The sequence below is a fragment of the Pinus tabuliformis genome, chromosome 9, assembly GCF_031772625.1.
Source record: "Pinus tabuliformis cultivar Carrire ecotype Pingquan chromosome 9, CPIR1, whole genome shotgun sequence".
Lineage (NCBI taxonomy): Eukaryota > Viridiplantae > Streptophyta > Pinopsida > Pinales > Pinaceae > Pinus > Pinus tabuliformis.
The window spans coordinates 362275833-362290290 of record NC_142307.1 but is presented as its reverse complement, the minus strand read 5'-3'; the positions used below and the strand labels follow the sequence as shown (position 1 = coordinate 362290290).

Genomic DNA, 14458 nt, shown 5'->3' with positions numbered 1-14458 from the left:
CCTAGCTTACCCCTTTTTGTTTGTTTCTTTTTTGTAATAAAATCAATTAGCAATCGTGGAGGAACATCAACCCTTACCCCGTCATTCGTGGAGGACAGCAAGTAGACCGCCTTTATCACCTGAAGCTACACCTATCCGATCAAAGTGGTCTCGTTTGACTGAATCTGGTACTTCACAAACTTCTGGTTCTTCATCTGAATTACCAGAAACACCTATACCAGTAAGTACTGTGACCCCAGTTACTCCTACAATTACTGGTACATCTATTACTAAAGTAGAATCTCCACAATTACCTGAGGACACTAGAAGTGAACCTAGTGAAACGGTAACCCAAGTTGTCCAAAAAGAAGTTGATTCTCAACCCAAAGTTGTTCAACAAGAAATTACTTCTGAACCTAAATCTGTTCAACCAGAAGTTGATCCTGAACCTATCACCGTTCAATCAGAAGTTACTTCTGAACTAGAAGTTGTTCAAGAAGCCCAACCTGAACTTATTGTTCTTTTACCAGAACACTTGGATCTTGAAGTTGAACAATCAGAAGTCGTTACCATCTTGGAAGAAGATCGACCGATTCATCCTCAGATATCCGTAACTGTCGAGACTTCCTCTTTACCTCAGGAGCAAATACCAGAAATCTATTACAGACCTGACGGTGAAATCCTTCCACCTGCTTTGATTTCGATGGAAGAGGAACCCAAGGAAGAAACACCCAGAACTCCATTCCATTTTGGAACTTGACTTTATCTTTATCCTCATACTCCTCATTTTACTGCTCCTTTTGATCCTTATTATGTTCAGACACCCATTGATTCGTTAGGAAATTTATTTGGACATTTGACTATGGCAGAGTCAACATCCTAGACTGTACCATCTATTACAGCTACGATAGAATCTTATGTTGCAAACTTTTCGATGTTTACTACGACACTTGAGTCACATTTGTATGGTGTTCCATCCATCGGACTGGGTTACCAATCTTTATCTGGAACCCACTTAGGTGTTGCTTCTAGCCCTTGGTCTTCACCCATGTCCTCTACAAGAATTTTATCGGGTTCTTCATTAACGGATACTGAACATCTTGACCCATCAAGTCAATATCAAGCTAGTTCATCTGGTTACCGTCCTATGTATCTGCTTTACACTAGACTACCCCCATACGGAGAACAATATGCACGATCTCCTTATCCTCCATTTACTGGGGAGAAACCATATGTTGGTATGCCATCATCTTTAGGTCAACCTGGAATAATTGTCTATCAATGGCAGCTAACAATGCTCATTCAACCAAGGCTTGTGTATCCATCACAACCTATGAAATATGTCTCATCCATACATACTACGCCTGTTGTTACAGCTTTACCGCAGTCGCAAGCTCAATTAGTTGTATCTCAACCTGTGCAAGCTGGTCCTTCAACCTCAAAGCCCCAAGTTTCAGGTTTACAAATTCAGCCTTCTTAGGCATTTTTACAACAACCACTTGTGCCTGGAGTCCAACAACCTCAGGCCAGTTTACCTTTTACTAGAATGACTCAAAATTACACCGGTTTAGTGTACTCACAACCTGGTCAAGCTTACATTGGTGGGCAACAACCGTTGTATCAACAATAGCAACAGTTTCTCTAACAACCTTGGCAGCCCCAATATCAACAACAACAATTCCAGCAATACCAACCTCATCCTGGACTTGGTCAACAAGCCTATGTTGGGTTTGGTCAACAACACGTTTACCCAGGTCCTGGTCAACAAGCCTATGCTGGGTTTGGACAACAACAAATGTATCCTGGTGCTCAACAACTACCTTATACCGGATTTTCTCAACAAACTTACCCCTATCAAGGTTACCAACAACAGATTCTTTATGCTGGTATGCAAAGGCCTATTTCCCATGCAATCCCATCTTACCCTAGTTATGCTCAAACTGACCTCAATAGACAGTTGCCTTTTGTTGCAACACTTGAATTACCAGATTTAAATCAGCTCACCAATGACCCAATTCTTTATGCACCTTGGTGGCCGGTGATTCCTCATAAATTACCTTCCGATATTCCAAAATTCAATGGAAACCTTGGAGAAGACCCATCCAACCATTTCATGACTTTTCATTTATGGTGTTCATCAAAATCCCTGAATGATGATTTGGTTAGACTACGTCTTTTTCCAGAGAATGCTTACTGGTCTGGCTGCGAAGTGGTACATTAAGTTACCACACGATTCTTTTGATAACTTTACATCCTTAGCTACCACATTTTAAACCCACTTCCAGTTACCCATACAATATGAAACTCAAACGGAACTATTGACCATCTTTAAACACATTACTGCTACTCATATCTCTGATCATATTCATGAGTGGCGTCGTCGTCGTCCAATGGTTAAAACTTATGTTCCTGATCAGCTTTTGGCTGAGTGATTTATAAAATCCTTGTTGCCATCTATCAGCGAGGATGTGGCTAAAGGTGGAGTTGTCACTGAAGAGCAAGTAATTTCTCGTGCCCAATATTTGGACTTGATTTATACATAGTCTAGCACGCTCTATGACAAGATCCCGAATGCACCCAGACCAGCTTATACTATTCCTCCACCACCATCGAATAAGGACTCTCATGCTGGTGACGGTGTGTAGTTCTTCAAGCACACAAACGGCAGGTAGACCATCTCGCCAAACACTTGCCATTTCCAATCAAAATTCAAATGCATCTCATAACACTCTTGCTTCCAGAATTAATGTCGTTTCATCTGACAAGGGAAAGAATGAAAAGTAGCCAGGAAGCAAGAAGAAGGGGAAAAACAAGAAGAAACAAAATAATTCCTCTTAAGAGAAATCATTTGATTCCTCTCCTTCAGCTAGGAAACCTCATTACCCATGTTTAATCTATAACGATGAGCACTTTACATGAGATTGTCCTCACCTCTCTGAAGTCTCAAAGCTACTTAAGACTTCTAGTACATCCACAGTGTTCACTGATCCTTTTCCAAACTCGGAGACACATATGGTTGCTATAGATCATGCTTACACTTCCCAAGTGCTTATGCTATCCGCCTCTAAGCCTAAAATTAATGTTTTGCGGTCAACATGAAGTAATGATTATGGAAATCAACCGTCGTCATCGAATAGCCAAGCCACTGATCAACCTAATCTTTCGACTTCGACTTTGTCTGATCCTATTCCACCACCTATTGCACCAGAGTTAACAATAAAACCGCCTAAGGGAGTTGTACATAAATCAACATTTAACCCTCGAGCTCGAGCAACACAGAACTATAACATAGTAGAATATTTGGCTCAATCACCTTCTGCTATGTCGACGCTTGAGGTGCTTCAAAATTGTCCCTCCCAGAAGCAAGCTTTGTTGTTATCAATTGGTGGAATCGATCCGACAGATTCCATTCTTGTGGTTCTTAACCATGTGGGTTATACACCACAGTTACTACCACAATTAGCATTCTTGATTCAAGTAAATGCCTTGAATAAACTTATTCACTGAACCATTATTGACGAGGGGGCATCTACTTGTATTATGTCAATGAATTGCTGGAAAACACTTGGCTCACCACCTTTTTCATGTTCACCAACAACATTAAAATCTTTTGACGGTCGCACATATACACCTTGTGGAATATTGAGTAATCTACAAATTGAACTAGGGGGAAAAATAGTAATTGTTGAAGTTGAGGTCATTGACGGACCCCTTGACTACAACATTTCTCTAGGAAGACCATGCGTATATGCTATGGCTGATGTGGTTTCGACATACTTTCGTATGATTGCATTCCCTCATAAAGGCGGGATCATAGTTATCGATCAACACGCTTTCTTCGCCTCTAGTTCATAGGCTACCAGAATCATTCCGTTAGTTCATGGACCCTCATTATCTCTTCAAAACATTGGTGTAGGTATCTTCAAGGATTGTTCCCTAATGGGTACTTTTCACTACCGTCACCATCAAACATGGCGGAAGTGGCAAAAGTTGAGACTTGCAATATGATATCTTCCACTTCATCTAATTTAAGGAAGATAACCAATAGTTATGAAGTTGATAGTAGTAATGAAATCATGTCACTAAGCCCCATTAAGCTTGCATAGCAATCAATCTTTCTGGCTTGCATGGCAAACCCAAATCCATCTTCGCCAATTGTATGGGTAGATTGTTCATTAGAATATGGTACTTCCTCTGATCCTTTTTCACGTATATTTTCTATTGATGAAGGAATCATCCAATCAGTGATGACATAAAAAGAACCATGGGATGATTATCATCATCGTTCCCATCTTGCAGATCACATAGAAGATTTTTCAAATGAACTTAATCACCCTTCATTTGTTGATTTTCTTTCGAATTCCGTTTTTATAGATATAGAAGATTTCGAGCGAAACTTGTCAAATATCAAAGAAACCATTTCTATCAATATTTTGACCAAACCTAAAATTGTAGAAAAAATTCTTGTTGGCAAATATTTTTCTCCATCAGAACTTGATATTTACCGTGCTCTCTTCTAGGAATTCTGATATATATTTTCATGGTCATATGAGGAGATGCCAGGCATTGACTCTAGTATAGTTGAACATGAAATTAAAATGTGTCCTAATGTCAAACCAGTGCGACAACGCCTCTATCCTGTCCATCCAAAGAAGGTTGTTGCCATTAAAATAGAAGTTGAAATACATTTCCATGTTGGTTTCATATACCTTGTTCCTCTTACTGATTGGGTTTCCAATATTGTTCCTGTCATGAAGAAATAAGGGACAATACGAGTGTGTGTCGATTATAGGGATGTTAATCAGGCTTGTCCAAAAGACAATTATCCCACTCCCTTTATCGACCATATTATTGATGAATGCGCCGGATGTGAAATATTTTCATTTATAGATGGCTTTTCTGGTTATAATCAGATCAATATCCACCCACGGGACCAATCTAAAACTGTTTTTATTTGTCCATGGGGCACATTCACTTACAGGAAACTCCCTTTTGGTTTGAAGAACGTTAGGGCCACTTTTTAGAGGGAAATGAACTATGCCTTCCATGACATCAAACATATTGTTCAACCATACCTTGATGATTTACCTGCTCATTCACGAAAGCGAACTGATCACCTGCAGCATTTGAGAGCTATATTTTTACGGTGCCGACACTACAAAATATGACTCAATCCACACAAATGTGTGTTTTCTGTTGGTTCTGGTCATTTGCTTGGTTTCATAGTGTGTAAGGAAGGAATTCAACTTGACCCTTTTAAGGTTCACGCAAGTCTTGACTTGCCTCCACCTTCCAATTTACTACAGTTACAGAGACTCCAAGGGAAGGCTAACTTTCTAAGGAGGTTCATTCCTAATTATGTTGAAATGGCTAAAGGATTTCCTTGTCTTTCGAAAAGGGGATACCCTTCCATTGGGATCAGGTTGCGCAAGCTTCCTTTGATGCTCTTAAAGATACCTTGATTAGAGCGTCATTAATGTATTCCCCGAATGATCAAAACGACTACTTCTTGTATCTCGCCACTGCAAGTACAACCATTGCGATGGTTTTAGTCGAAGAAGAACATGGGATTGAAAATCTAATATATTATTTGAGTCGCAATCTCAATGATACAGAAGTTAAGTACTCTTACATTGAAAAGCTAGCTTTGGTTGCTGTTCAAGCTGTACAGAGATTTTGCCACTATATCCTGCTTCGAAAAACCAGTGTCATTTCGGATTGCAACATTATGACATATATTTTGTCACGTCAATTGCTGGGGGGGAAATACTCAAAATGGATCATCGTTTTGCAGGAATTTGATTTGGAATTCATCAAATCCAAATCAAAGAAATCTCTAGTTTCCGTCGAGCTTCTATGTGACCTTCCCTTCAATACCATTGATTCAACATCATAACCATCAATTATGGATGAGTCTTTGTTCCTGATTTCGGCATCTGACCCGTGATATGGAGATATACTCATTTATCTCCAAACCCAAACTTTCCGGCCCGATACCTCTCACTCGCAACAACGACGTATCCAATACCAAGCCAAAGATTATCTGATCATTGGCGACACTCTTTACCATCGTGGTATCAATATGATATTACGGAGGTGCCTCACACATGAGGAAGTCGAGAAAGTTTTGAATGATTTCCATTTAGGTGCTTGTGGTGGACACTTATCCGGTTATGCTACCGCACAGAGGATTCTCCGTGCTGGTTACTTCTAGCCTACCATATTCAAAGATTGTATTATTGTTGTCAGAAGCTGTCATGCATGCCAAATCTATGACCGTAAAGCTAGATTACCACCTGCACCGTTCCATCCTGTCGTTGTCGTTGGACCATTTGCCAAATGAGGCATTGACTTCATGACATGCAACCCTCACTCGGCCGGGGAGCATGGGTACATTATAGTCATCATTGACTATTTCACAAAATGGGCCGAGGCGATGCCTACATTAAACAACAGCGACAAGACAACTGCACTTTTCCGTTTCAACCACATGGTTCCCTAACATGTACATGAATTTCTAACATATAAAATTTAAAAATAGATGATTTACCATTTATAATTATATTTATAAATTATTTATAAAATGATTAAAAATGTTTAAATTAAATATAATATTTTAAAACTATTTAAACCTTATATTTATCAAACTTTTTTTTAACGAAAATGTCAAACATGGGCTAATATACAAATATAGACCAACTAACCCTAAGCTATGGAATATAAATGTAAACTCTAAAATAAATCTTGCTTACAAACTTCAATGAGAATTGTATACATATACAATTTTATAAATCTTTAAAGAATGTCAAGCATGGGCTAATATACAAATATAGACTAACTAACCCTACGCTATGGAATATAAAAGTAAAATCTAAAATAAATCATCCTCAGAAACTTCAATGAGAATTGTATACATACGCAATTTTATAAAGCTAAATGGAAAATGTATAACATAATAAAGTAGCAGTTGTCTATAACGCGACTTTTTGAAAGCCTTTCCGGCGGGTTTTTCGGGTCAAAATCCGGCAGGAATTTATTGGAATCGCAAGTTTGATAGCTAGTTTCTGCACAATGAAAGCGTCCCAGGGGTTTTCGAGGGTGCTGAATCCAAATATGGAGTTAAAAAACCATTTTAACTGCAAGAAATCAAGATTTAACCTCAATTTCTTCCGCCGGATTCCGTCACCGGAATCTCCAAAAAGTCGCATTATAGACAACTCCAATAAAGTATACAAATTTATTATTTATTTGTCATGGTCCTTTATAAAAAGTTTAAACTCTAATTAAATAACAATAATGGAAGCTTTCCATATGATTGGTCCATGCAGAAGTCTGCTTTATATATTTACTTTTGTTTTTCTTTAATGATGCCAAGAATGAAACTAAGGAAAGTGGACCTTTTAAATCATGTACATTTTTTTATTTTATTGTCTTTGAGCATTAAGAATATAGGATTTATTATTTGATTCGATCCATTCTTCGGCTCCACTTTTATTATTATTGACGATATCCTGTTATTCGCTATGCTATCCAAGGTAACATGGTTGTGCATTAAGTATATTCTGGATCGTTTTCAAAAGGCCTCCGGGCTCGCCATCAACCAGCCAAAACGATCTTGTATCATGATTGACGATATCCTGTTATTCGCTATGCTATCCAAGGTAACATGGTTGTGCATTAAGTATATTCTGGATCGTTTTCAAAAGGCCTCCGGGCTCGCCATCAACAAAGCCAAAACGATCCTGTATCATAATGGCTCAGATGAGGCTCTGACTTCTTGGATAATACAGCTTTTCGGAATTGATTCTAGACTCCTGTCCGATGGAATCAAGTACCTCGGCTTTCGCCTTAAAGCTAAGGCCTACAGGAAGGTTGACTGGCGATGGCTTATTGAACGCTACTACAGCAAGATCTCGCAGTGGGAATTCAGAACTCTATCTTTGGGTGGCAGGATCGTCCTTGCCAAATCTGTATTGACGCAGCTATCGGTCTACTGGGCTCACCTTTTCATTCTCCCGGCTTGTATCATTCAGGCAATTAACAGGATCACGGCCAATTTCATATGGGGGGCAAAAGCTGAAAGAAGGAAAATCCACCTCGCAAAGCTGGATCTGTTATCTTTGCCAAAAAACTTTGGTGGATGGGGACTGTTGGATATAAGGCTTTTTGGGAAAGCTCTTGTCTGTAAATCCTTATGGAGGGGCATCTTTGGCTCAAATCCCTGGAGCGCAATTATCCGCCAAAAGTATCAAAAAGGTAGAAGCATGGAATTCTGGTACAGGTTTGACTCCATTGGCATCCAGCAGGGGTCCGCTATTTGGCTTAGTTTCAGGCGAATACAGAGATACTTTCTCAATAATCTAAAATGGGAGATCTTCTCTGGCCGGAAAATTCTCATAGGTTTCGACACTTTCGCTGGCTTCAGGGGCAATTTACAGGTTCCAGCTCCTCTTCTTTTTTATCTCCACAGACTTGGTTATTTCACTTGGATCAGAATTATCAAGGAATGGAGAGGTTCCTCTCTTTCGCTTAAGGATGCTGGCGATATTGGTATTCCGCAGGCTTTGTTTGTCCTATGGGATAATTTTAAAATCTCTCTCGAACAGGGTGATATAAAGCGCTCTGAGACCGATGACCATTTGGTATGGTCCTTATCTCTCACCTCCTCTCGAGCAAATGTAAAGGACATTTATTTGGATCTCATCTCCAAATCAAACAGGTTGAACAGACAGATTTTTCCAGTATTCTGGTGGAAACTTGGCTGCCCCCTCAAGGTGACTTTATTCTCTTGGTTGGTCTATTACAACAAAAACTTAACTTGGGATTCCTTGAGGAAGCGTTCTTGGCATGGTCCCAGCAGATGCGTCTTTTGCAAAATGGAGGAGGAAACAAACTATCATTTGTTTTTCAAGTGCACGGTCTCCCAACAAATCTGGTATGAACTAGCTCTGTTTTTTTCTTTTCCGCATCTAAACTTCATCTCTGTTGATGCAGCTTTCGCCTGGTGGGGAAGACAAGAAACTGATAAACGTCCAATCCTTCCCATCACTATATGGTGCCTTTGGAAGTGGAGGAACTTAAAAATCTTTGAGGATTCAAATATCTCCTCCAATTATGTCCTGTCTTCTTTTTCAGCTCTCTTTCCACCTATCCGTTGAATGCAGTCCATGTGAAGTTCAATTTTGGTCTATATCCATGTTGTTTCCGAAGGCTTCTATCTTTCGGTATTTTGGTATTTTGTCCTTATCCTTTAATGTCACTGATATGCTGAATTCTTCAGCTCAAGCGATCTTATTATCAGATCCATCAGACATACATTTTGTATATATTGCCTCAATATAATATAGTGCTTTTCTTTCTTAAAAAACATTAACCATGGAAAGAAATAAACTATACAGTATACCATTAGAATAATTTCATTCTCTTTAATCATTAAGAATATAGGATTTATTATTTGACTTGATCATTTCTTCGGCTCCACTCTTTTCGATTCCCGGCTTTTATTTTATTTTATTTCATTTGTTCTTAAACATTAACCATCGAAATAAATAAACTATACAGTATAACATTAGAATAAGGATCACAGAACTGACCTTAAATAATAGTTTTCTGAAAAATTGTTCGATGCGTAATCGAAAAATTAATGATAGTCAATGCCTTGCCAAACGTTTAGTCGACGAACATGAAACATGTCGCAGGTGGCCATGTGAAAAATTTGGAAATTTGGAATTTGTGTTGAAGGAATGAAATTTACGAAGCAGGTACAAAGTTTCCGAATACGTTAATTCTGTACTAAATATAATTTATTAAATAATTAAAATATAATTGTGTAATGACGGGTTTTTAATGAATTTAGAGAGAGCATACTTTATGTATAGTTTAAATGTCGTACAATTCAATTTAAAATAATGGATATGTTTTAGTTTTTAGTTTATCTTTTGAAGGTATTCAAATTGCAATATTGAAATGTTTACATGGAAATAAATGTGCATCTAAATTTTTAATAAATTTCTTTTATAATAGTAATTTTAAAATTTATAAACATAAAATATTTTAAAATTATTAATTTAAATTTTAAATATTGATAGCTAATTTTTTTTTTTAAGTTTTGTAAGATTATATTTTTCATCATTTCTAATAGATCATCTTAATTAAGTAGGGGTATTGAATTAGTCACTTCACATCAAGGAGTACTTTAAAAGAGCACACCATCCCTATCTATTTGAAATCTAGTGGACAAAAATTAACTATTAAACTTTATAAAAATGTATAAACTTTATATATATGTATAAAATTTATTTATTTTATATATATATATAAAATACTTAAAAAAAATATTAAAAACAAGATATCAAAAGTTATTAAAATTGTAATTTGTTATCATATCTAAATGTTAATTGTTTGTCCCACCATCTCTGGACTCTATTTTCTAACTACTTCTGGAAAACACGTGAGATGTTGGTCCATAGGAGAATTCCTTTTCTGGGTAATGTTCATCCATTTATCAATCCTATTTCCCAATCTACTTCAATGATATCTTAATCTGAGAATTTCCTTTTAAGTCCATTTTATGGTATTGGGCTAGGTAGTCAGCTTCAAATTACTTTTGATTCTTAATAAGGATGTATTTTTTTCCCGAATTTTTAATTTTATTCTGCAAGGAGTTAAATGTGATTCACTTTAAATTACTTTTGAATTTTAATTTTTTTTATTTTATTTTAAAAAATGAATATTTTTTCTTAATTGGTTTTTTATTTTATTTTATTTTTTTAATATAATTATTTTTATTGAAGTCAAAAAAATATATTTTTTAAAATAAATTAATGGTTGATTTCTTTGAAAACATGGAAATTGTAGCCAAAATAGTGTGAATTACCACCATACTCCACTTGATAATTTGCAAACTATTTCAAGTTAAAGATTGTTCTCAAATGCCGAGGGATAAGGTCAATTAGGCGAAAATTTGGAAAACCATTAAGCTATATTTATGTTGTTATCATATGTTGCAACTTTTCCTCATTGATAGTTCAAGAGGGTGCGGGTACGAAGAGACATGGGAAAATTTGCCAAACTATTATTTTATATTTTTGTTTTTATAATTGTGTGATAAAATTAATATTATAATTTTTTTGTCATGAAATTTTTTAGATAGATTTATGTTTAAAATTATTGTTGTTTTTTATTAAGAAGAAAGAGTAAACAAATTATTTTATAGTGTTGTTAGTCAATATTTACTTAAGGTTTGTGCATAGAGAACCATATAAAATTGAGCTAAAGTTTGATAAAATCTACTAGGTTCAATGCCAACTATATAATTTTTCATCTATCTTGGTACTTTCTCACTGTAAAAATTCATGGAATTAGTTTAAGGACCCATTTTAGAGGAGGTCCTAGTTTTGAGATTTGGGGTTTGGAAACATCCATGCTCATTTTGAGGCATTAAATCGTAACTTTTGAGATCAAATTTTTTGTGGGTTTAAATGTTAGCCCCTCCACATTGTTCTACATAAAAGAATCATTCCTACAGAGTGAAAATCACCTCAATGAAAGTTCATATGCAAAAGTTATGCCTCTTGTAACTAAATCTATGTTATTGACCACCATGGTATAAAATGGATGCCACATCAGCCCCCATTACGTGTTAGGCTAGTCACATGTGGACTATTGTGAAGATTCTAGAGCTTCCAAAACCTTAACACTATTTGAGGGCTGCGGCATGCAAAAGCCCTAACTTAACCCTAAGTGGCTATCAAGCTATGTTAAACATTGGGCTATTAGAAAGAGAAGAGGTTCCATTGCTTTAGTATTGTTATTGTTCTTTGGTTGAATAGAGCATCTACAGGTTGAATATGAAGCATTCATTTTGTTGGTAACTTAATATTAAGTTATATATAAAATTAAAATTAATTTTATAAATTTGGTGTCACATTATTGTTAAAAAGAAAATAATGATATTTCAAGTTAAAAAAAATTGTAATGCCCTACTTAATCTTATCATACAAATTTTATTAGTGTTTAAATTACCTGAAAATATTGACTTATAATTATCAAGAAATATTGGTACATACCTACATTTGTGAAACTGTAAATTTTTTTTTTAATCTATTAGACTAACCTAAGTACCCACGGGGGATTTGAACCGGTGACCTATCGCAAGGAGTGCCTTAACAGCACACTCGTTCACCGTCAATCCAAAGCCCCGTGGGCGTGAAACTATAAATTTATTTACGGATATAAATTTTATTATTGTTATTATTCAATTCTTAACTTATCTTCTCAAATTTAATTTTGGATAGGATATGGTCTCCTTCCATTTATTCCAAATTCAATATCCATATCCCAAAATGTCTTCTCAAAATCTACTTGGAAGAAGATATGGTCTTCTCCAATTCATTTCCAAATTAAATATTCATATCTTATCCCCAAAATATCTTCTCAAAATCTACTTGGGAGAAGATATGATCTTCTCGAATTAATTTCCAAATTAAATATCCATATCTTATCCCCAAAATGTCTTCTCAAATCTACTTGGGAGAAGATATGGTAAGAAAAGTCAAGGATACTAAATGAAAGGATGAGGGGGTATTCATGACATTAATGATAGGTGGTTGAGCTGGATGGGAGGAAGAGGCATAAAAAGGGAAGGATAATGAGAGGAAAGGGGGGATCCTTGGTCTTGGCTTTGGTTTTTGTTTTGTTTTGGAGGATTTTGATTCCGAAGGAGGGATGTGGAGAAAGAGGAGGGAGATCAAACTTGGATCTCGAGATTGTTTGTTAAACTTGGACACACTACATCTAGTTGGACTTGGGCTCGGAGGGCTAAGAAACCTGTGGAGGTTCCCTGGGCTAAGAAATACTTCTTAGTTGGCTGGGAGACAAAATTTAGTCGGGTAGTCAAGAGGAGCATCCTAATAGAGTCCGGAGCTCAAGAGCATCTCAACTAAGCTATTGGAACATGTATTCCTCTGTTTATTGATTACTTAAGTAAATGGTTACAATGAAATTCTTAATTATTTAATTTGTGGTAAATAAATTTTAATGGTATATTATCATCAAATAAATGTTTAGGTAGAAATAAGTTATTTTTCATCTTATTGTGTTTAAAATTAGAGAAATTTAGTTTTTAGTTAGAGGACCCTAAAAGGGAGCCTCACATATGATATCAGGGCTAGGTTTAAACTCTTTGGGACCTTATGGGCTCTGCATATGTTTCGTCTATCCATATGACTGTACTCAATCATTAAATTCTAAATTCAGTTGCACGATAGAAAATAGTAAAGTGGATTGTGCAAACATTACTGCACGAAAGTTCTCAAATTGTGGACATATATAAAATTATATTGCCCTAATATTTCCTGCTATTTTCAAAAATATATACAAACGTCCTACACTATATTAAGTGCCCTTGGGTATTCCAAAAAATGAGAATTTATGTGATATATAATATCTACAGTCATAATTGTCATTTAGTCCATTATAAAAGTGTTATGTGTAACCTAAACCCGACACATCCAAAGAAGATCCCATAGTGCGGTCGATGGTCTGTTCAACGCGCCATGTAGGTCAAAGTTTGTATCTGGTACATACCCTGCTATCTTCATCTGTTCAGCCAGTTTCTCAAATGTTGCATAAATTTCCTCTGTTTGAGCATGTGATCTATCATCAACACCTTGGAGACCACATCCGCAGTAATGGTTGTGCCAATTCTGCAAATAGGTAGTCCTCCTCCTCAATTCCCTAGACTCGTAAGTACAAAACCTCATACAGAAAATGGCCATACTTTGCCCTTTCTAATATCTCAACTCCACATCAAGAACAAATTGGTCCTCAGACATATTCAAACCAATGCAATATGCAAAGAGCCTAGAGGTGATTCTTCATTGAAGAGGGATGAATATGCCAGATTGAATCCAACCTTGAGCATCCAATTTCCTATTTGGATCGAACTGTTATGGAGGGCGTCTCCAGCGTTTGGGGGATGAGATTACTAAACCAACACAGTCTCAAACAGCGATAGAAGTTGTGCCTGATACTACTGAAGGCTAGTTCATTTCCATTCTCCTCCTTGTTGCCTTCACTGCCCTCTCTTTGCTCACAACTGGGGTGATCTACCTTGAAGTTACGAACCTTTTAGAGAAACGTGAGAGAGAAAAAAATTGTTAAAGGAGGAGGAAGCTAAGAGAAAGAAGGAGAAAAAGCCCACTTGGATTAAATTAGCCAAGTCTGGGCCCAGAGGTTTGGACAAAGGCCAGAAGAAGAGGATGATTAAGTAACATTACAGCAGGTGATTTCTAGGCTTCATTGAATTGTATATAAGACCTTTGCACATGTTGGTAAACAATCCAGATCCAAAGGCTTGCACAACCTGTATATTATATAACACTCTGCTGGGTTTTTTTTTCCTTTATGGATTTCAATCAATTGCCCTATTCATTGTTAGTATCAAGCTTAAATGGAGAAATATTCGTCTCAGACAATA

The 14458-nt window shown here is 36.5% G+C and overlaps 1 pseudogene; it reads left to right on the top strand.

Annotated features, from left to right (window-relative positions):
• Window positions 1–13670: 13670 nt before the first annotated feature.
• On the top strand, window positions 13671–14248 carry LOC149148710 (uncharacterized; annotated as a pseudogene).
• Window positions 14249–14458: the final 210 nt, after the last annotated feature.